The sequence below is a fragment of the Balaenoptera physalus genome, assembly GCF_965194825.1.
Source record: "Balaenoptera physalus genome assembly, chromosome: 19".
NCBI classification, from domain to species: domain Eukaryota; kingdom Metazoa; phylum Chordata; class Mammalia; order Artiodactyla; family Balaenopteridae; genus Balaenoptera; species Balaenoptera physalus.
The window spans coordinates 37,649,934-37,672,892 of NC_138900.1; the positions used below are offsets into that span (position 1 = coordinate 37,649,934).

A 22,959-nucleotide genomic window follows, 5' to 3' on the forward strand; every position below is an offset into this window, starting at 1 on the left:
ATGCCTTATTTCCCCGTATCTGTAAAATTTACCATTGTGTAGATACCCCAGACTCTTCCTCTTCTTCAAAGAAGAAACATATTTAGATCTAAGTGTATGTTCCATAAGGGAAGTTATTTCGAAAGTAGGGTAGGAAACATTTTAAAATAAACAATATTTCTGAGTTTGCTTTTTCAGTGAGCATGTTTTAAATTATAGCATGTAATCTGCACTCATCGAAATCATTTTTTTTAAATTTAAAGATGTATAAAACAGAAAAGAGACGCCTCCTATAATCCCACCACCTTGAGGTAACAACTATGCATATTTTTTTAGTGTATCGTCTCCCAATCTTTTTTCAATGCATTCATACCTACGTATGTATATACTTTTTAAAAAATTGAAGTATAGTTGCTTTACAATGTTGTGTTTCAGGTGCACAGCAAAGTAATTCAGTTTATATATATATATATATATATATATATATATATATATATATATATATATATATATATATATATACACGTATATATTTTCTTTTTCAGATTCTTCTCCATCATAGGTTATTACAAGATATTGAATATAGTTCCCTGTGCTATACAGTAGGTCCTTGTTGTTACGTATATACTTTTTAAAGCAAAATTAGGATTTTTTTCACTTACTATATCATAAACATTTTTCATATCTTTAAATATTCCCTGGGAACATGATTGTTCATAGAAACTAGGATTCCCTTGTATAGACATGCCATATTTATTTAATTTTTCTCCTATTGTTGAACACTTAGGTTGTTTCCTATATTTTCCTCATCATATAAAACACTGGGATGAGTATCCTTGTATAAAAATTTTGTGTGAATTTTTATCACCTTAGGATGAATTCCTAAGAATTGAATTCCTGAGTCAAACAATATGCACATTTTAAAGGCTTCTGACACATATTGCTAAAATATTCTTCCAAAAGGTTGAACCAATTATATAGCGCCCACCAGTAGTCTATGAGCAAGCCTGTTTTCCTGTGCCTTTACAACAGCACTGGTAATTGTGTAAGTGTCTGTGTGTGTTGTGTGTAAACTGTTTCAATTTGATAGATTTAGGAAAACAGAGTCTCCTTGATTTCATTTACATTCTTTTGATTACTAATGAAGAAACAGTGTTTTCATCTATTTAAACGGCTACTTACATTTCTTCTTTTGTGAAATATTTGTCCAGGTCTTTTGCCCATTTTTATTGAAGTGTTTGGCTTTTTTAACTGATTTGAAGAATTATTTTCTTTTTCATTAAAAACTGTAGCTCCTTTTCATAGATAATCAGATGAGATTGTTATAGATAATCCAGTCGGATTGTTCCTGTAGACATTAAGTTGTATTTGGAATATCTTGATAATGGCCATGTTATCAATGCACTTTTTACTTTTAAAAAAATGACTGTTTGCCTCTGATAAAAAAGATATATGGGCAAGAACCTGATAGTGTCAATCCAGCTCGAGTTAACTATCCCAGGACACTACCAACATTTTATTACAGTTGTCAAAAAAAAAAAAAAAACCCAACAATTTTATTGTTTTGATTATTGAGATCCAGCCACACATCAACTGAGCAATTAAAATCTCTAAATAACATTCTCTGAATTGTCAAACAAAGGATTCGTTCCCAGTGGGAAGGACTTTTTTTGAAAGAGGATAGTTTTCCCTGTAATGTCTGTGCCAATAAATGGTCGCACTAATTGGAATATACAGAAATATTTTACCAGTTTAACAATGCATGACACCCTAATAAGATTGTGATGACAAGCTTTTCTTTTTATGAAAGGTGATGTTACTGCATGCTCCTAATATACATGGGCTCGTGTGTCTTTTTATGACATGTTATAAATGAAATGTTTAGTAGAAATTAATCTGCTTTCCCCAAATCTTTCCTGTATATGAAATTATTTTTTCAAAGCAGGACAACAGAATCTTGAGTTCTGTCGTTTTTATTTAAGTACTTGGAATAATATATTTTAAGGCATCTTGGAATGGAATAGAAAAGGATCACAATTAAATGCATATTAAACTGCTTGTCCCAAATCCCACTAATCTGCCACTAGAATGTGTGAAGCCAGATTCCCCGTCTTGCCCTAGCTCAGGTGGCTGGCTGAGTGCAGGCTTGGGACAGTTAATGACAATCTTCCAAGACAAGCAGGACTTAACATCAATATCCCTCTCCCAGATAGTCTATATGCTCTGGAGGTGGTGAGCTCTGTCAGGGTTTTGATGATTTTATGATGGCTTGTGTATATTTACAGTGTGTTTAAAATGCTCTTTTTAATTATCATTTGCGTGACAAAGCTTAATCTTTCGATCTTTATCTGCACCTCCTGCTGATGTATGTTTGTTGGGTAACTAAAAAGCGGAAATTTACTAACGCCCGAGCTCTATGCCAGTAATAAGACTGAGGAGTCAATAGATGATTAACCTGCCTTTCTCCTCTTTATGAGAATAAAGGAGTCACTTTATAAAATCTTTGAAGGTGGCCCAGATTTTTCAAAGCAGCATCCTAGAAACATATAACAGCCATACAAAACTGGGCAACATTTGAGTTGCACAAAGCAAGTATGTATGGTAAAGAATATAAAAAAGTCATTTGAATACTGTTCTTCAAACACACTGATATAAACCCCCCATCGAAACTATGTCCTATGCATTTCATATACACATATATGTTTACATTTATGAATATATACAACACATGTATGTATATATGTGTGCTATGTATATGTTATATACATACAAATTATCTTGTGGAGTCAGGCAGCATGTTTGATTGGATACGGATATTTTGTTAGATTTTAGGGGCTAACTAAATAGGATACAGTCATCATTTAGCCTAACATAGCTGCATCTGAAAATGTTCCCTTTGTAGTATTTCATTTGAAATGGGATGAAAGGCTGGGCTTATTATCCCTTGTTGCAGATGAGTAAAGGCACATGTGTTAATAATGGATGCTGAGGATTTAGAATTAAGTATTGAACCTCTGTCTTGGTTTTCCAGAAAGATGAGGCACAACCACTACCCTTTTTGAAAGCTCTTGTTTCTGATAATATTTATAGGTCAAAATTTTAAGCAAAAGCAGAGGAAAACAATTTCAGGTAACTGGCCTGTGTGATTATTGACATGTGCGATTCTCTGATAAAATTAATGAGCATCATGGTCAGCATATATACAGGAAACTGCAGGCTGCCTAAGACTCCTCTGAAAAAATCTTAAAAATCGTGGATTGATTTGCAGATTTAGTGGGATATTAAAAGCTGATGTTGTGCCTGAATAAGATAAGCATTCTATATTAGACTGTCCTGGAGAAAGCCCTCACATGGCTAGGTGATTTTATTGACATCTCAGAACTAAAGAACATAAATTCTGCTATCGGGCAATATACTGTCCTAAGAAATAGACATCATGAATGCCAAAGTCGCCTCTGGGAGCCCAGCAGACACAGTGTGGAGTCAGATAAAGCATTAAATCCCAGACCCAGCCCAACACCTGCAGCGTTGTCACCTCTTTTAACCTTGATGTTGGTAAGCTTGGCCGCCATTTGTAACCCGTCCACTCCCGCAAGCAGTTGGTCGCTAGCGTCCCCGGGGAGTCATACTCAAGGCCAAGTATGCATCCCTAGCTGCCCCCTCTCCACCTCACCCCACAGCTACTCGTATCAAAATGATGCGTATCCTGTGGTTGCCGCTTGGAGATTTAGGCAGCAGCGGGATGTTAAGGAGTTTGTGCCAAGAGTTCACCTAAACAGGAAAGAAAGCTTATCAAGTCCCCTCAGTCAGGCAAGTGTTCATGTCCAGAGAACTCGTGAAAGGCAAAGGATGGTGAGATGAAAAAGGCAGACAGCAAGGGCACAGGTAGGTGAAGGGTTTGGTATGGTGAGCTGAGTCCGAAGGAAGAGGCGAGCAAAAGGGCTGGAGGCCAGAATGGCAGGCAGTTGGATCAAGAATCCAGATTTAGTGGATTTGGGAAGAGAAGGTCAAAGACTCCAACTAAAGTTCTAGGCCAAAAGGGGTCTGGAAACTGGACCAGAACGTCTTAACCACGAAAAGCCGAAATCAAGAGCTGGGCAGTGACGTACCAAGGGTGGGGCAGCGGGAGGAGTCCACCCCAGCTCTCCCTCTCCACCCCCTTCCATGCCGGCAATAAGGGGCTGCATTGTCTGTAGAAGATTGAAAAACAATAAGAAAATGGACAAGAGTCTGTCTGCTTTTCGAGAGCACCATTCTCTGCCACTTCTAAACGACAGGCACGTTAGAACACTCACTCCTCTCTAAAAAAAGCTTGTGTTGGTTTAACATCCATACAATTTCTGAATTACTCCTGAAGTTTACTCATGTATATATAAGCTTTAAATGAGCACATTTTAGGAACATATCGTTTAATGAATATTGTATTCCATATAGACATTCATTCAGAGAATTCTCATTTATGCAGTCAACAACTGACACGCATGGACTCAACTGCACCTGTTCACCTCAAGACTAAGTTCATTACTGGGGACTTCCCTGGTGGTCCAGTGGGTAAGACTCCGTGCTCCCAATGCAGGGGGCCTGGGTTTGATCCCTGGTCGGGGAACTAGATCCCGCGTGCTGCAACTAAGACCCGGCGCAACCAAAATAAATAATAAATAAATATTTTTTAAAAAGAGTGAGTTGATTACCATTTAGAATTGATTGAACCTCGCTTCAGGTGTGGTGTATGTCTCCAGCCACTATGGTGCCACGTATTTCTGCATCTAAACAGTAGATGGGAAATAAACAGTAATAGACAAGAGAAAGAAACAACAGTTGGGGTACTTAAACGCTGCCATACCATGTGACCACTTGAAGTTTTTATTTTTGTTTAAAATTTAAAACAGTGAAACCGTTTGCAAACCACTCTGTGTAATAGTTTTTATTTGGTAAATGAAAATTTCAGTTCCCTATGTAAGATATTTGACTGAATTTGAATCATATTTTTAAGTTACAATGTATTCTTTAATTGTTCATTGATTATTTTAAATTGAAGACTAAATCAAGGAAGTTATTATTACTGATTATTATATGATAGTTATTGAGAAAATTTTATGATATAGAGGCAAGGGGTGTGAAAAATGGTCTGCTTCAGCTGTCAGATATGCTAAGCGTGTCCCTGGAGATGGGATAGTGTTTATGAGTACCTAGTGAATTCAGTGCCTGCTGACATAATCAATGATAATAAGGAAACATAGGCACAGGATGACCAAACCAAGAATGAACTTGATTCTGGGCTTTGTGATCTGATATCTTCTGATATTCTCTGGGTCTGAACTGACCTCCGAGTGGAGACAGGGCTGATACCACGGAAGGAAATACATCCATCAATTTGCCTAGAGTTAGAGAACGTAAACAAATGATGGACAGACAGGCTGATTGTTGTTGATGGTCACCCTGGGAGAAGCATGTAGAATCTACCAAGGAACTCCTGTGGAGTGGGGCCACTCACGAGACAATACTGAAGCCCTTCTGAACCAAGGCCCTTCTGAACTGAAAATTCAGAAAGCAAAATGGCAGCATCGTGGAAGATGCCAGACAACCAATGCATGGCTAATGGCCACAGAAACGGGCTGACTCTTTTACTGCCCAGTGACTGGAGTAGGACCTGGTAATAGAGATGAATGAAGGAGGCCAAGCATGGAGAGGTGGGATTTGATTCACACTGGAGCACGTGTGTCCAGTCTAAAGGGGGCAGCCGCTACTCAGCTCCCGCCTATTGCCATCCTGGGGGAATATTGACCCAGCTAAGCAGATCTTTCAGTTTTTCAAGCAAAGCCAAACATCAGGATTGTTGAGCAAAATCTCTAGGTTTCTTTTTCCTTTTCTTTTCTTTTTAAATAACTAATTCACTTTTTTTTTTTTAAAGTACAAAAGCCAAGACTGTCGGGACCAAAATAAATGTCTGGGAGCAAAATGTCACCCTTGAGCCACCATTTTCTCCCCTCTGCACTGGAGCCTTAAATTGTTGCAGATGGCTCTCACTACCAACCATAGGCTGACCTTCACGCTTTGCAATACTAGAGAGGGCTAAGAATCACGTTTAGGAGAAAAGTAGAGGCACTTTTGACTAATGATGGAACGACTGTTGCAAAAACTGTCCCAGCGTGCAGCCACCAAGCGCCAGGGAAGATAATACACTAAGAATAATAGCTGTCATTGATTGAGCTAGCGCCTCTGTGCCAGGCCCTGTGCTATTACACCCTTCACACCCGGGACCTCACTGAGTTCTCACAGCAGCTCCATGAAACAAGTATTTGTATCCCTACTTACTGATAAGGACACTTAGCAAGGTTTTGTCCTTTTCCCAAGTTCAGTCACGCAGTCAGGACTCCACCCCACGCCTCTCTTGGACTCCAAAGCTCAGGATCTCAGCCACTGAGGCGAACCTGTCAACAGTGAGGGGACTCGTAGCTACGCCAGAACGTCGGAGCCGGGTTGCCTTGAATTTCAGTTTGAAGCGCCCATCACCCAGGAGTTTCCCCGGCAACACAAAGATAACAGACTCGTTCTGTGGTTTTTGTCACCTGGTCAATAATTGTTTGAACACCAGAGCTGGCCATTACCCTTGTCCCGTTATGGAAACTTCTCTTTAACAAAACCAACGGGAGAAGGGACCGACTTAGGCGCAGTTGGGCCCGGAGCACTTGCGTCAATGTTCTCCTGCAAGAATATGCTTTTACTTACGCATTGCTTGCTTAATAGACCACAAAAGTCAACATGCCTCTGGAAGAACAGCTCGTGCTCAGAGACGTCACAGGCTCCAAAAGATCCTGTTGAGGCGCGTTGTTGTGTAAAACCCACAAGTGGAGCAGAACCCCATGTCTCCTCATTATAATGTTAATATTTAAGAAAGCTTCAGAGATGGCCTCTGTGCTTTCTTCCAAAAAATGGGTTGGGATTTTTTTTTTCCCCCTTTGGCTTTTCAGACCTGGAAACACATCAATGTTTTTTTTTTTTCAACAAAAGAATGTGTCTCCTGTCCCTGGGCATGGCAAGGCTGCAGAGAAGGAGAAGCCAGCTTGTAGAGGGGAGGGAGGGGAGGTGACTGATAGAAGTTAGTGCCCCTTGGAAAGAGATACAGGCACAGGGGCTCGCGGGGCTGTCTCATGCCCCCCTTCCCAAAGGAGGCAATGAGATCTTATTTCAGATGGTTTTCTTACTGTGTCCTCATTCCATTTTCCAGGAACCCTGTGGCAGGTCCGTAATTTCTCTTGTCCTCCAGCCCAGTCTGGGGTTGGGCTTGTGTGAGTGGCCGAGCCAGCCGTGCAGGTATCAGCGTGGCAGACACAGAAGTGAAATCCAACCTGCCACCCAACCAGGATGCATTCTTGAGTGGCTGTGTGGCCCCAAAGTGCCCGATAGCAACCACCCCCCTCCACTGCTTGCCTCTTGTGCACAATGTATTGAAATAAGCGCTGACCGTGTTCAGTCCATGCCACGCCCTGCCCTGGTGTCAGTAGCCAAAGAGGAATCAGATTGGAACCAAAAATAACAAGCACTATAAATCATCAGATGCCCCCAAACACTGAGGCATTGTTTGGAGCTTATGGCATGCCCGGGATAGTAGGAGGCATCTAATCAGAAACTCAGAATGAACAGCCCTGCGGAACAGATGGGCAAATTCTATGGACTTTCCTTCCTTCGAGAGAGGAGGGGCCATTATTTAAATTTATATACAGCGGAACCCCATCCTGATGATTAAATCTGGATCATCGCAACATCCAGATGCATTAAACAGCGACCTTCTCAAATCAGACTTGAGCAGAGATGCCACATGGCCATGGCCAAGGACACAGGGTTCATTTCCTAGGCATGTGAGTTTTGGTGCTGGGCCAGTTAGAGACACAGCAGAAAATAGACTGATTTCCACCTGCATCTACGTGCCCCCTTCAGAGCGGGGGAGTTAATGCTTCTACTTCATTTAAATTCCACCCCCGCTCTGTGTATCTGAGAAATTATTTCAATCAGAGCTATGCAATGTCAAGGAAAGAGACGTGGCATATAGGAAATTGAACTGTTGAGTCCTGGGTGGTGTCACTGCCTCTAAGGTATCCAACTGCTTTCACTGAACCTGTAGAAAGTAGATCACCGATGTTTCAAAAAGTTTGGCTCCAGTGCCACTTAATTCTTGCTCCAGAGGCTGGGAACTTACACGAGCAACTTCACGTGGAAACCAACATTCCCACCAATATAAAAGTTTTATGTAGGAAATGTGACCTCAAAGGATCCCCATATTGAGTGAAATCTGGGGGGCTCGGGACGTCCAGTTCAGGATTCTGCGTCTGGTTAAAGTACTTAGAAGCTTAGGCATATACTCAAAATGTCCTTAACATCACCTTCGTATGTGCTACATCACTCTTGATCCATTAATTTATCATACTCTTTTTTTTTTTTGAATTTCAGGATTCCCATAGTCTATAATGGTAAAATTACAATTGGATTTAACAGATTTAGGGGCCCATGTTGTTTCTCAGACAATTTTAGGAATCCTTAAAAGTCAGTTTCTCATGATCAGCAAATTTTAGTTTAAAAAGTTTACGAGGTGGGAGGGATCACTCTTCATTCAGGTTCAAGGACCCCTTTTGGTTGCAAAAGACAAAAGAAAGCCTTTAAAAACAAACTTTATGAGAAGGGAGAAAGGGTTGCAGTTTGGGGGCTTTTTTAAATTGGGTTTGCCTTCTTATCTCTTACCTTGAGCAGAATACAGAACACGTCACGTCCACCTATTTTCTTAATTGTAAAAAGTAAATACTCTAAACGTATTTTTTCAAATTGTGATTACGTTCCAGTGGTTTCTGTGTAACATAGATTAGATTTTTATTAAGGGTTTTATTAAATAACTGGTGTTTCACCAACATCTAATTAAATCTTCTATCTAAATTGAACAGAAAATTAGGGGCGAAAAGAAAGCATTTGTAGCAGACTTTATTACAGATAAGACTATTATTTGTTCATCTTAAGAATTTGAGATCAAATTTACACGCAGCAGCCTCATCAAATTTCTTTTCTGGGCTGCTGAGCCCTGGCCCCTTGAAAGCAGCCCATTATCTTCCCGCCTCCTTTTTATTATAGTGTCCTGGTTGTTGGCAACTCGCCCGCTGTTTAAGGTTACTTTCATTAATTAACCGAAAGTTAATTTCTTTGCAAGCAAAATCTCTGATCTCATTATGTTGTCTTTAAAGCTGAAAGCTTCAGGTTTTCTGGTCTCCTTTGATGGCACAATAAAAAGCATGCTCTTTATCTTAAGGGAAACTGTCTCCAGGGTTTAATTTAATAGTCCTTGAAATAGTTACAGCACAGCCAGGCCGACTACAATAATATGCCCATTTTAGAAAACCTTGGCTTTGTCATGGTTAAGAGAGCCCAGTGACTGGTACAGATGTGGACTAGGAGGGCTCCGTGTTCACATAAGTTCCGCATTTTACCTCTTTAAGTCCCATTTCTACACCCCCGATCTATGTCCTGTTGCAGAACAGAACAAACACCAACAGCAGTGTTCCTTCCAAAGTGTGCCATCTTATTCTCTGGGAGTTTGGGGGGTTGACATTTCGTCTGTTTGCCTTTACTGCATTTGGTAATGCTGTCTTTTGTTCCGCTGGTAGAAATGAGGCAACATCGGGTGGTACACAGAGTTTGGGGTAGTGGTTTGGAGCCTGGCAAGCCTGGATTTGAATCCCAGTCTTTCCTTGGAGGAGCTCCATGTCCTTGGATAAGTTATTTAGCCTCTTTCTCTAAGTCTCAGTTTCCTCATCAATAAACTTTAAATGATTATGCAGAGTTAAGAAAGTTAAATCAAGTAACTTATCCATAGCAGAGACTTAAATGTTCAGAACGGTCCTGTTCTAGTCTTTACCAGCTACAAATGTGTTTCTCGATTTGGGGTTCATCCTGTTATTTGGGAGCTGGCATCCACATTGCTACAACAGAAGCAGCAGTTTGGGGGAGATGGTCAAACGCCACAGAGCGTGTTTGGTGTGGATTCAATGAGTTGGGTTCTGCCTTGCCCCGAATGCTCTTTTGTAGATGTGGGCACGTGAAGAGCACGTGTTTTCTTTGTCTCTCTGAGTTAGCCTTCATCCTCAGTGAAGAAATCTGGTTACTTTCTGGAGCATTAAATTCAGTGAGTTGAGAGGGGCCAGAATGTCTTTTCAGAGCCGCCAGGTGTAGGTCACACAGAGGGAAGAGAACTCTTCAGGTGGCTCAAGTCTCAGGAGCCATACAGGTACACAGAGAAGCCATTTGTATTCCACTGAGTCCAGCAATGTTACACACACGCAACTGGGATTTACAGAGGCTGAGAGGGAGGGCTGCCGAGAGCGGGTAATGGCATGACCCGACATGCTGCTTCCGACGCCTGGGAGACTGGGTCTGCGCCACTTGCATATGTCCCCCGTACCTGTTCCTGATGAAGGATGCAATTGACTCAAGTCAAGCAGGTCAAAGTCACTTAGGCAGAAAATCCCAGGTCTTGGGAAGAAAAGTCCTGTGCCTCTGGGGCCCTTGGCAGAAGTCAAAGGCCCAAGGTAATGTATTGGCAAAGATCCTGTCTGCTTTGGTGCATCACTTACTGCTCCCCCATGCTTTTAGGCAGAAATATTGTCAATGCTATTGATTAGTTGATCTGATAATCCGGCAAGCTCCCTGATGTGTTAAATTTCCTACTTTTGGATGACTGTAGGTGTGGGCAGAGCGTATGCTTCAGTTGGGGGGAACTCTCAGTGGACCTTGCTTAGACACCGCTTCTACAGTGAGATTGCTACAGGCATGACAGTTCCGATTATTCTTTTGGCTGTCACACTTAACCCTTCCCGAGACCATTTTTCCCTAGTTATCCACATTTTCCAGCTTTACTTTAGATTTGGAACAACACTTTGCCTTCTCATTGGGCCTCTAGGGTCTCTTGATTTTTTTTAGTGTTTATTACATCTATGTGTTTAGGTTTTTATTTTTCAGTTTTCTTTTCTGTTGTGAGTGCACTCTATTCTCTTCATCTTCCCCTCCTTGACACACACTCTGTGGCAAAAATCATCTTTGCCTTTCTCCTCATCCTGTACTGATCTTTAAACATTCCATCAGCCATATCCCTCATTTAAGAAATGCATAGCAACTTGATGAAAGGGATATGATGCGTGGTGTGTAGGTATCGAAAGAAAGTCTTTGGTAAAGGCAGTGGAGTTTTCTATAAGGAGCAGAGTGATGGTAAATAAGCTAGCACCACATCGTTGCAATTTGTTTAGGAGTTGTTTGTTTAGATCCTGGTCTGGAATAGCTAGAAGCTTTACTACCGTCTGATTTGTCTTTCTTTTTTTTTTTAAAGAAATTCACGTTCTTTTTTTTTTTTTTTTTTTTTTTTTATTTATGACTGTGTTGGGTCTTCGTTTCTGTGCGAGGGCTTTCTCCAGTTGTGGCAAGTGGGGACCACTCTTCATCGCGGTGCGCGGGCCTCTCACCATCGCGGCCTCTCTTGCTGCGGAGCACAGGCTCCAGACGCGCAGGCTCAGTAATTGTGGCTCACGGGCCCAGTCGCTCCGTGGCACGTGGGATCTTCCCAGACCAGGGCTTGAACCCGTGTCCCCTGCACTGGCAGGCAGACCCTCAACCACTGCGCCACCAGGGAAGCCCCAGATTTGTCTTTCTTTACTTGTTATTCACCCGACCCTCTCTTTGGCTTCTGTCTCCAAGCTCTTCAACCTTGTTGAAAGGGCATCACGGTACCCTTGGAAATCCAGGCCACCACTTGGATAAATTACGCCTTCAGCTGTCGGGGTCCACGGTGCTATTTGTTCTGCCTTCCAGCTTACTGTGCTTAACATCAATTGCATTCTCCGCCTTGGTACAAAGAATGCAGGATGACTACTTTCATCCCCTTTGCAAAATAATAAAAACAACAACAACAACAATAAGACCTCTGAGCAGAGAACGTTAAGCCTCATTCAGATTTTGTAAAAGTGGAAAACGAATCACAAATACCTGAGAAATGAGGTTCATAATGGAAGCCCCAAGAAGCCCTTTAACCTGGGCAAAATCCTATAGCACAATTATATACAATTTCACACTTGGCTGGGGCTGTTATTTGAGCAAAAATAACCATTTTTCTGCTCGCACTAAATGAGCCACGAGAGCCACGTATCCCGCTGCAGAAAAATGTAGGATCGCCCGTTCAGTCTGCATGTAATCAGCGTACTTGATGGCAAGGACGTTGTAGGATCAAAAGAGTTAATAATTGAATCCTGCCCACAGCTACCACACACACAATTAAGGGCAAGATTAACAGAGATGAAAAATTTATTGTGAAAATGCAACACTGGTCTGCAAAACAAAATGATTTCCACCGAGCAGTTGTTCTGTTGCCATAATCCTAATGATCAACTCTATTACACTAATAATAGGAGAAAAACTAATTGCAGCGAGGACAGGACAAATCTTTTTTAATCTGCGTTGTCATCCCAACTAAGTCCCAACCCATTTGTATTAACCTTTGCTGACAGAGTCACATGATGGACATAATTTCTTATAATTTACCAGCTATGGATCTAACCTTTCTTCATCAAATATTCATAAAGGCAGGATTCTCAATGATTTTCTGTCTCTCTTCATATTTACAGCTTGTTGTCTTCTTACTTTCTACAGTAATTTGGACACAATTGAAGTCAAATGGAATTAAAGTTAAATGCCTTTAACAACTAAGGTGCCTAAAATTAGAGATTTGGGGGAGGGGTCGTGAACTGGAGGGGGAGAGCTTGTGTTCCTGAGACCCTTCACATCCCAGAGCAGTTCCAGTGGGCTGCCCTTCCCCCAAAGGGAAAACGAAATCGGCCGGACAATAAAATGCCATTGCCCTCGCTTGGCCTGCTGAGCATGGACTCTTGGGCCTGTAGTTCGGGATGTTCTGAGGCTGAATTGACCAGGAGCCCCATGCCTTCCTCTGTGCACAGGGCTTGCTGGGAACCTAGGCTGCCAGGACCAGGCTCTGTCTGAGCATGTGTGCCCAGAGGGGCCCGAGAAACATGTCAGGGGCTGTAATGGTGGACAAGAAAAGTTGGTTGGTACAGTTACTTCGAAAACACACATGAATATCTGAAACCATTCCTGAGAGCATTTTTGGTAGAAAAACATCTGTTTCCACTTTGCTTCTTTGTTGCTTTGACAGTTTTCTTAAGAGACATGTAGATGAAAGAAGTTTTATAAAGCTTAGGTGTTTAAAGTAAGTATAGCCACTGGTCCTTTATTTTTCCTCTCCCCCTTGAAAGGCTTCAGTTTCAGTGAGATGGCAGAAGTTTGGGGAAGATGAGATAGTCTAGAGAAATCCCTTTTCTACTCCAATCCCCAGAGGACCCTACCTTTACCTAAACAGCTAAGAATATTGTAGGTAAATTCTCCCTTAAGATGAAAATTAGTTGTTTTACCTGGTTGACTTCAACTTCCTATATTGACTAAGCCAAGAATTTGCTTCTTGCTGAGTTCCCAGAATTCTGATTGGTAGAAAGGAAGTTAGACCTGAAGGCAGTTATATTCTTTAACAGCTGATTCACATCCCTAGCTCTAAGGTATCTGGTTTTCTTCACCATCAGTTAGCATCTGTATTTTAAATTACACAAGGAATACACAAATACATATACTTTATTAAAAAATTAAAACTTTATAAAGTACTCTTTGACCACTACCCCCAATCTCAGACGTCTTGCCCTTTCACATATTTTTCTGTGCATTTATAGACATATAGATGTACTGTAGACAAGTGTGTTTTCTTTGTTTTATATAAATGGTCATTACAAATAACCATTGCCTCTATAAATCAATACTACCCAATTTGCTTTTGTTCTTCAATAATATATCTAGATCTGGAAATCTTCCTATGTTAGAACATGTAATATAAATCTGTTCTATTTAATTGTTGCAGAGACGTCCATAGGTTGGATATACCATAGTTTAGTATCGTTCCCACAATAACGGACATTTAGATTGTTTCCAGTTTCTGAAATTATAAGCAATTCTGCAAAACACCATTAGCTGTTTGGAACTGAGATAGAGCATGTAATTGTTTTAATAGCCTGCTGGCTTTTGCAAATACAGTGTTGAGAATGTTTATAGTGACCCGATAGCTCAAAATACTTTTTTAATGTTTTCTACCAAGCCAAGTTTCCTTTCTGATGGGAAAGACCAAAACAATTATGAGACATTTGGTATCATGAGTACCCCACAAATAAATAGACATTCCAGACAGCAGTGAATTAAATGTTTTCAACAGGGGAAAAAGTGATAATCAGCTGTCAGAAATGCCCAAGGAAAGCTTGTTATACAAGGAGACTGTCATCGTGGTGAGCTTCCTGTTATACAGATTGAGTTATACTGAAGGTCAGACAATGTCCCCTGAGCTGCAGCTGCATCCTGGGAAATTTTCCTCCATGGTACTGGGTTCTCCTTTTGCCTTGTTCGCCAATACTCATGCTATAAAGAGGTGTCCATGAGTATGATAAGGATGGCTTGCCAATTAGGATATACATACATGCATGGTCTTAATAGCCATTCCTAAGTCTCTTACAAATCCAATAGAAGATGGCAGTAAGTTCTTTTAAAGGACCAAAATCTTTTGCCAGAAGGTTTGAGGGGTACGTCCCATGAAAATTTTTCCTAGGAATCTCAGATACTGTCATTCTTCTGGACTGGAATTGGATAGATGCTGAGATGCCCACCAGTTCCCTCTGGATTAATGGAAGAAGTAAGGCATGTACACAGTCAGACTGTATTTGTAGAAGTGCAGAATGGAAACTTCCAATCTGAGTGAGTGTAAAGATTCTAAATTATTTTTTAAATAGTTCACATTAATTACTGTTAGGTTTAGGGAATAACTCAAAGTTGGGTTAACAGCGTTGTCAGGTAGAGGTTTTACTTTGGTGAAAACCAACAACTGACTTAAGAATGGCACATAGATGGAAAAGATCCTTCAAGAGTTCATAAAACATTGGGTACCTCTTATTCCTGCAACTCCGTTTTCAGGGTGTTAACTGGCTCAGGCTGTCATTCTATACTGGGCACTCTTATCCTTATCTTATAAAAGGGGGAGTTGAGAGATTCTGTCAAAGGTTAGTAGAACCTAAGAAAAAAAGAGATAAATTCATCAAAAATTAAAAACTTTTGTGCATCAAAGAACATTGTCAAGAAAGTGAAAAAAACGCTACAGAATATGAGAAAATCTTGCAAATCATGTATCCGATAAAGGTTTAATATCCAGAATATGTAAAGAACTCCTAAAACTCAAGAACTAAAAGACAAACAACCCAACTTAAAAAAATGGGCAAAGGACTTGATTAGACACTTCTCCAGAGAAGATATACAAATGGTAAATAAGTGCATGAAAAGATGCTTAGCACCATTAGTCATTAGGGAAATGTAAATCAAAACCACAATGAGAGAGTACTTCATACCTACTAGAGTGGCTATAATAATTTTTAAAAATAACAAAATAACAAGTGTTGGCAAGGATGTGGAGAAATTAGAACCTTTGTATGTTGCTGGTGGAAATGTAAAATCATGCAGTGCCTTTGAAAAACAATTTGGTGGTTCCTCAAAAAGTTAAACGTAAGATTACCGTATGACCCAGCAAGTCCACTCCTAGGTATAAACCCAAAAGAATTGAAAACAGGGACTCAAACAGATGTTTGTGTACCAATATTCATCACAGCATTATTCACAATAGCCAAAAGGTGGAAACAACCCAAGCGTCCATCAACAAATGAATGGATAAACTAAATGTGTAATATACATGGAATGGAATATTATTCAGCCATAAAAAGGAATGAAATTCTAATACATGCTATAATCTAGATGAACCTCGAAAACATCATGCCAAGTGAAATAAGCCAGACACAAAAGGACAAATATTGTATGATTCCACTTATATGAACTATCTAAAATAGGCAGAACGTAGATTGGAGGTTACTGGTGCTGTGGAAAGGGGGGGATGGGAAATTGCATAATGAATTTCTGTTTGAGGTCATGAGAAAATTTTAGAAATATATACTGGTGATGCTTGTACAACATTGTGAATGCAATGAATACCACTGAATTGTACACTTAAAAATGGGTAAAAAGGCAAATTTTACATTATATAGTTTTTACCACCATAAAAAAAGTTAATGGAACCAGATATAGAATTTAAGCATATCATCTAATGTTCCAAAGGTATCCAATTAAGGAATTAAAAATACAGAAAAAACACTATTTGCTACATAACAGATCACCCCAAAACATAGCGGCTTCAATCAACCACAGTTATTATTTCTCATATAAGTCTCTGTTCTTCTGTGGGTTGACTCATCTGGATAGAAGGTTCTTCTGCTGGCGTCACTGAGGGTCTTACCTGGGACTGTAGTCAGACAGCAGCTGGAGCAGAAAGGCTGGGCTCAGCTGGGGACTCTGGGACCGCTGGGCCTCCATCTCTCGACATGGCCTTTCCGTGTGGTCTCTCCTGCAGGATGCCCAGACTTCTTGCAGTGAGGCTCAAGATTCCCGAGAGCACAAAAGCAGAAGCTGCCAGGCTTTTTAAAGGAACTGTTCTAATGTCACCCGTGCTGCAATCTGTTGTTTAAGTCAGAGGACAAGGAGGGCCAGCTGAGCCTCAGTATATGGGTGAATCCTGGAGGCGTGGTCCGCTGGGGCCGTGTTTGGAGGCTAGTTACGACAAACACCATTCACACGTGCACAGAATAAGGAGAGTCCAATCTTCATGTCACACTGCAGGAAGCCAACGGATGATATCTGAAATTGGAAAATCAAGGAATAAGAGTGTGTGCCTATTAGTGAGAGATAACAGAAGGTAACCACCATTGGAAACAAATCCAGGGGTGGGATGAACTAGAGTGGGGGACTCTTACTTTTTCACTGTATAAACCCCTCTGTATCATTAGGTTTAAGACTGTGAGTGTGCACTGTCTAAATAGCATGGTAGGGTAGTGGTTGAGAGTATGGCTCTGGGACCAGACCTCCTGGGCTCATGTCTTGGCCACATCACTCACAATCTCTGTGACCTTGGGCAAATTGTATTACCACTCAGTTCCTCAGTGTTCCCATCTGTGAGATGGGGATAAAAATCATAACCTCATAGGGTTATGAGGCTAAAGCACTTAGAATGCCATCTAGCAAAATGTAGATCCTCAAATAATGTTAGCTGTTAACAATTATAACATTAAAAAAGAAAAAGCAAGCCAACCCACAGTTGAAGTAGGTATCCCAAGATTCTAGTCTCCTAACTCTGCCACAAATGAGTTGAACAAGTCTGTTAACCTCACCTTAAAACTGAGAGGGTATAAGCTAAGATGAGCTCCTAAGAACAGAAGTTCTGTCAAAGCTGAAGTCTAGAAGAGCTAGCCATGACTGTCAAAAATTACCTCGCTGAAAAATGAGACTCCCCTCCCTTTTAGGAGAGAGCTTCAGATTCTTTACAGCTGAACCTGTTCCTTTATCCTCAGACTCTACCCACTATGGAGGCATAATTCACAGCCTTACTCGCTGCCTGTCCAAGGACCTTTCTCCTGGGAAAGAACTTTATAAATCATTCTAAGTTAGTGGCCATAACTCCCAGGTGCTTACATGAGACCAAGTGGAAAAGGACATTAACTTGGAACTAATTAAATCGCTGCTAGTCTGTATTTGCTGTCCTCCTGAACGAATCTCTCCCAGAAGGCTGGTCCTGTGGTCAGCCCTGGGTGAGACTGTAAAGAAGGTAAAATTGGGCTCCCGAGGAACACCACCCCCCGTTCCTCTCACCCCAGGGAAGTCAGAGCTCATGTGTTTCTCTGCCCTATCAGGAAGCAGCATGATCTCTCCGAGAGGTGACTTAAAATAGTCTCCTCCTTAGAAGCAGTTGCATTTTAAAATGCCTTTCCTTCTTTTCCCTATACACTTGGGGGGAAAAAAAAAATGAATGAATGGTACACTTTCTGGCATGGTCTGGAGGCCAGAGCAAGAATTGTTTTCGGAGGGAAGGCTATCCTGGAACCTGTCCCTCGCACCACGTGGGCAGGCCACCTGCTGATGATGGCACTTCCACAGACGACCCTGGCCCTGTAACTTACAGGTGGGTGCCTTTGGGCACTAGGACCTGGGCAAGTCCATCTCCAGCTAGAAAGAGCAATTTAAATTAGGAACAGCAAGTTCCTTCCCATCTCACTTGAGCTCCCCTATCAGCTAGGGCTGCAGAGAAAGCATAATGGCCCCTCAGTCTGTGCCAACTCCCAGGTGGTCTTGACTGCAAGACCGTTCTTGCAGAAAGTGTAAATTCTAACTTAGCAGTCGGCTGCAAAGCCTGGCTCCCTGGCAGGCCAGGCATGGGGACAGGAGGTGACAGCCGCTAATCAGGTCCTTGCTGTGCCGTCCTGACTCACCGCCGAGCCCTGGCCTGTTCCTAGCTGACCCCACTCCTGTCATGCTCAGCAAGAAGCTCAACTTCTCCATTAATCGGCCTGTTCGCAGGAGCCGGAAAGGTGACTCGTAGCAGGCCTCCTGTTCCCAGCCTCCTCTATAAGGACATTCTGCACAAGCAGAGTCATTCTTTGATTCCCTGTGACCTTCTGGATTTTGGCAAATGAGAAGGCGCCTGGGATCCGCGGTGAGGGCCTAAGGGTGTCTTTCCTGCAAAGAGACACTTTCCTCTTCCACCCCCGCCCCCTCCCCCATCTCTCACTGGCACGAGGCAAGGACGTGGCCTCACTCATTTTCCCTGTTGGAAAAAGCCTTCTTCCCGGAGCCAGGGGGCTTTGGGATGAGATGGCCGGCACTGGTCCACACATGAGTATTTACCAGAGGTGACTCCGGGGGTCTGTGGCTGCCTTGCCTTGACAGATGAGAAAATGCTGCCTAAGTGCCCTTGCCAAGGTCACCCCACAAGCAATCACTGGTGCTGGGAGAATGCGCTCACCCCAGACAGCAAGGGGACTACAGGCCCAAGCTGTCAGAGCCCTGGAGTGGGAGACTGCACCAGCCCGTGGAAGACGAGAGCGTACAAGACTGTAAAGTAATAAATAGATGATGGCCGGTCTCTCTGCCTTGCTTGCGCCTCGGAGATGCCCGGGTGGGAACATGGTGGCTGTGATGATTAATGAATCAACCCACCCAGTTAACCTGCAGTTTGGAAGCCACGTGCAGCCCTAAGGCAGTCTCTGGGCAACTCATCCTTCCTCTCCAAGGCGCCAGCGGGCTTTGGTCTGCTGCTGGCGATGCCGGCAGCCCAGCAGAATCTTCAGTTGGAGGATTTCAGAATTTGGTCCGCTTTCTATTGAAGTGCAATTTTTTAAAAAGTCCTTTCCAATCCAGTCATTTTAGAAGCAACCCCTGCGCTGACTCAGAGGTCTGCTTGGTCTTCCGTGGCTCTCGGCATCTAGGGTCACCCCTTCTTCCTCCGCCTGAATCCACGGCCCCCAGAAGTAAATGAACAGCCTAAATTGGATGTGAGTTGCGTTCTGAAGATACGCATCAGGTGAACTTAGGAATACAAGGAGGCTTGGGCGGTACTTCTTCTTTTCTCTTGGAGCACAAAGGGGAACAAAGCGTCAAAGCTGTGGGGATGGTCAGGTTCAGCGCCGCCCCCTCCCTCTCAGCCGGCTTTGGGTCGGGGGGTGGGCATCAGGCCAGGGAAGAGTCTTAAGGAGGGTATTTTGCTTCATCCACAGAACACCACGAGTAGGTTGAGCATAGACGTTTGCTCTCATGAAATGACCCAGTTCCTAAAGGAGTAAGAGGTTTTCTGCAAACTATGGGACTAGATCCTGTCACTTCCCCGTTTAAAGCATCCAGTGCTTTCCCATCTCGCTTAGAATAAAATCAGTCTGTACCGTGGCTTCCAAGACCCTGGTCCTCTCTGACCCCACCTCCTTCCTCCCTTGGTCACCCTCCTTCAGCTGCAGTGGCCTCCTTGCTGTCCCTTGATCAAGCCTGACTCATTGTCACCTAAAATCCTCTTCCCCCGATAGATGCCTCCTGCTTCCACTCCAGCCACAGCCCTTCCCCCACCCCCTCCATTCGCTCACTTATTCATTTCCTGTTTGATTCGCTCCAGAACATTGATCTCTAGAAGACATTACCTTAATATCTATTTGCTTACATTGTGTGGCAGAGAATACTAGTTTCTCATCCTGCCCTCATCCTTTCCTTCTTCCTGTATAGAATCCCAGTTTTGATGGAGGAAAGAAGAGGGTAGCACATCCAATTAAAAACCTACAGGGACTTCCCTGGCAGTCCAGGGAAGACTTTGCACTTCCACTGCAGGGGGCATGGGTTCAACCCCTGGTCAGAGAACTAAGATCCCACATGCTGTGCAGCCAGAAATAAACAAACAAAACTGTAAAAAAAACCAAAAAACAAACACACAAATTAAAAACCCTACACTTCCCAGCCTCTTTTGCAGCCCAGGGACTGAGTTCTAGTCAGTGACATAGAGGTGGAGGTTGGTTGGCTGTCTTCCTTAGAAAGAGGAGGTAAGGGCATATTTTACCCCTCTCTCCTTTCTCCTGCTCCTGCCTGGGAAACCAGATATGGTGGCTAGAACACCTGGACCATAAGGTGACCTCAAGTGTGGCAGCCATGAGCTAAGAATGGCAAAACAAAAAAATAGATGCAGCAGCCTGGGTCCTGGATGTTTCAGGTGTACAGCAAAGTGATTTGGTTATACACATATATATGTATATATCTTTTTTTTTTTTTCTTGGCTGTGTTGGGTCTTCATTGCTGCGCACCGGCTTTCTCTAGTTGCAGCGAGCGGAGGCTACTCTTCCTTGCGTTGCACAGGCTTCTCACTGCAGTGGCTTCTCTTGTTGCGGAGCATGGACTCTAGGTGCGTGGGCTTCAGTAGTTGCAGTGCATGGGCTCAGTAGTTGTGGCTCGCGGGCTCTAGAGCGCAGGCTCAGTAGTCGTGGTGCACGGGCTCAGTTGCTCCGCAGCATGTGGGATCTTCCCGGACCAGGGCTAGAACCTGTGTCCCCTGCACTGGCAGGCGGATTCTTAACCACTGCACCACCAGGGAAGTCCCTATATATTTTGTAAATTCTTTTCCATTATAGTTTATTGAGTTTTCCTCCTTCTTGATCACTGAACCCAGCAGCATAGATATTTATGTGGGTAAAAGCAATTTTAATTTCTAAATGTTAGCTGCAGAAACAGCATCATTCAGTTCCTAGGGGTATAAAATGCAGATTTGCTCTGGCTTTAAGACGAGGAAGTTTCTGACATCTTTGGAGTTCAGCGGCCTTGTTAGCATAGCAATCCTGATGCTACAGTTGCTTTGACTTCTTGCCCTTCTACCGAAGAGCTACACTAAAATATAGTTTTATTCCTATCATAAAACATCCATAGGCAGATGGAGCCGTTTATTATCTCTAATCTTGAAATGGCAGCTTAGAGAATCCAAGGATTCTTGGGCTAGGGTGGAACAGTGCCCAGAGGGGTCCGTGATACACGTACGTTATCTTGAGGGGATAAGAACTTGCCTGCAAAAATACTTTTTGAGTCAGAGTAACAAGGGCTGGTAGTACTTCCAATTCTACCAATAGAGGAAGTGCAGTTTTGTAGAAAAAATGCTGAACTAGCAAATGACCTAAGTTTCAGTCCCAGCTACGTGTCTCAGCAGCCATGTGACCTGGAGCAAGGCCTCCACATCCTAATCTCCCCAAGTGGGACAGCACCTTTATTTCCTACCCTAGTAGTGAGGGTCACATGAGATAAGGTATGTGAAGGTAAACCATAATATTTATATATAAAATCTCAGTTTTTTAAAGATGGGAAGAACCTTAGAGATTGTCTAACCCAACCTTTCATTTTACAGATCTGAGTACTAATGGCCAGAAAGTCAAGGTTTTGCCCAAGGTCACAGGATAGGGTAGTGGTGGAGCTGGGTCTTGAATTCCCAGACCAGTTTTCTTCCTCTCATCTCATCCTCTTTGTCCATGGATGAGATATTGTTATTATTTCTCCTTTGGTTGTGCCTTGTACATTTACTGTCATTATCGTAAAACTGGTGATATTGCAGAGATTAGTCCTACCTTAAGGAGGTACAGTTGGAAGTTCAGACGCAAGTTGCTTTCAGTCATCTGTGCATCGCACCGTATTTACTGTGGCTACAGTGGGCCAGACTCTAGGCTTGGAGGATATAGCAGTGAGTACATCAGAAATTCCTGCCTTCAGGGGGCTTATCTTACACACACACACACACACACACACACACACACACACACACACACACACACACACACACACACACACACCCTAGATGGTATCAAGTGTTGTAGAGAAAAATGGGGCAGGAAAAGAAGATGGGGAGTGGGGAGTGCTGGGTTAGGTAGGTAGGAAGGGGAGATGCTGGTGTCTTACGTAGGATAGTCAAGGAAGGCCTTACTGATTGGATTATGTTTAAGTGCTGACCTGAAGGAATAGGGGAGCGAGCCACATGGATATCTTAGGGGAAGAGTGTTCAAGGCTGAAGAAACAGCAGGTATTGGAGCGCTCTGGAATACCTGAGAGTATTCTTTGCCTGTTCAAGGAAGAGCAAATCAGCCAATACGACTGGAGCAAAGTGAGTAATGGGACAAGTGGAGGGAGAGGCCAGAGGATGGGGGGTGGCGGGGGGGGGGGGAAGGCGTAGGTCATGAAGCGACTTGCGGACCCTTGTAAGAATTTTGACTTGGAGTTGGCTTTTAAACGGGTGCAAAGCAGAAATTCTTCAGAAGACTGGGATGCCCTTGATCAATTGACCTTCTGTTTTGACCCACCATTTTCTCTCTAATTCCTCATTGGGACTACCCCCCCACCCCATTGGTTTGCGGCCCCACCGAGTTTTCTGTGTAAGTGCTCTTGACCTGTTAGTGAATGTTCTTAAACGAGAGAAAAGAAACCAAGGCCCAGTAGCTTCATATTCTGTATAAGGTTAAAATAAACTTGGGAGATGCT

General features: G+C 42.7%; 1 protein-coding gene across 4 annotated transcripts in view; it reads left to right on the plus strand.

Annotated features, from left to right (window-relative positions):
* The window catches only part of FTO (FTO alpha-ketoglutarate dependent dioxygenase), a 371,417-nt gene that overhangs the window by 334,894 nt on the left and 13,564 nt on the right, over positions 1–22,959 (plus strand). The gene's annotated exons all lie outside the window — the stretch shown is intronic.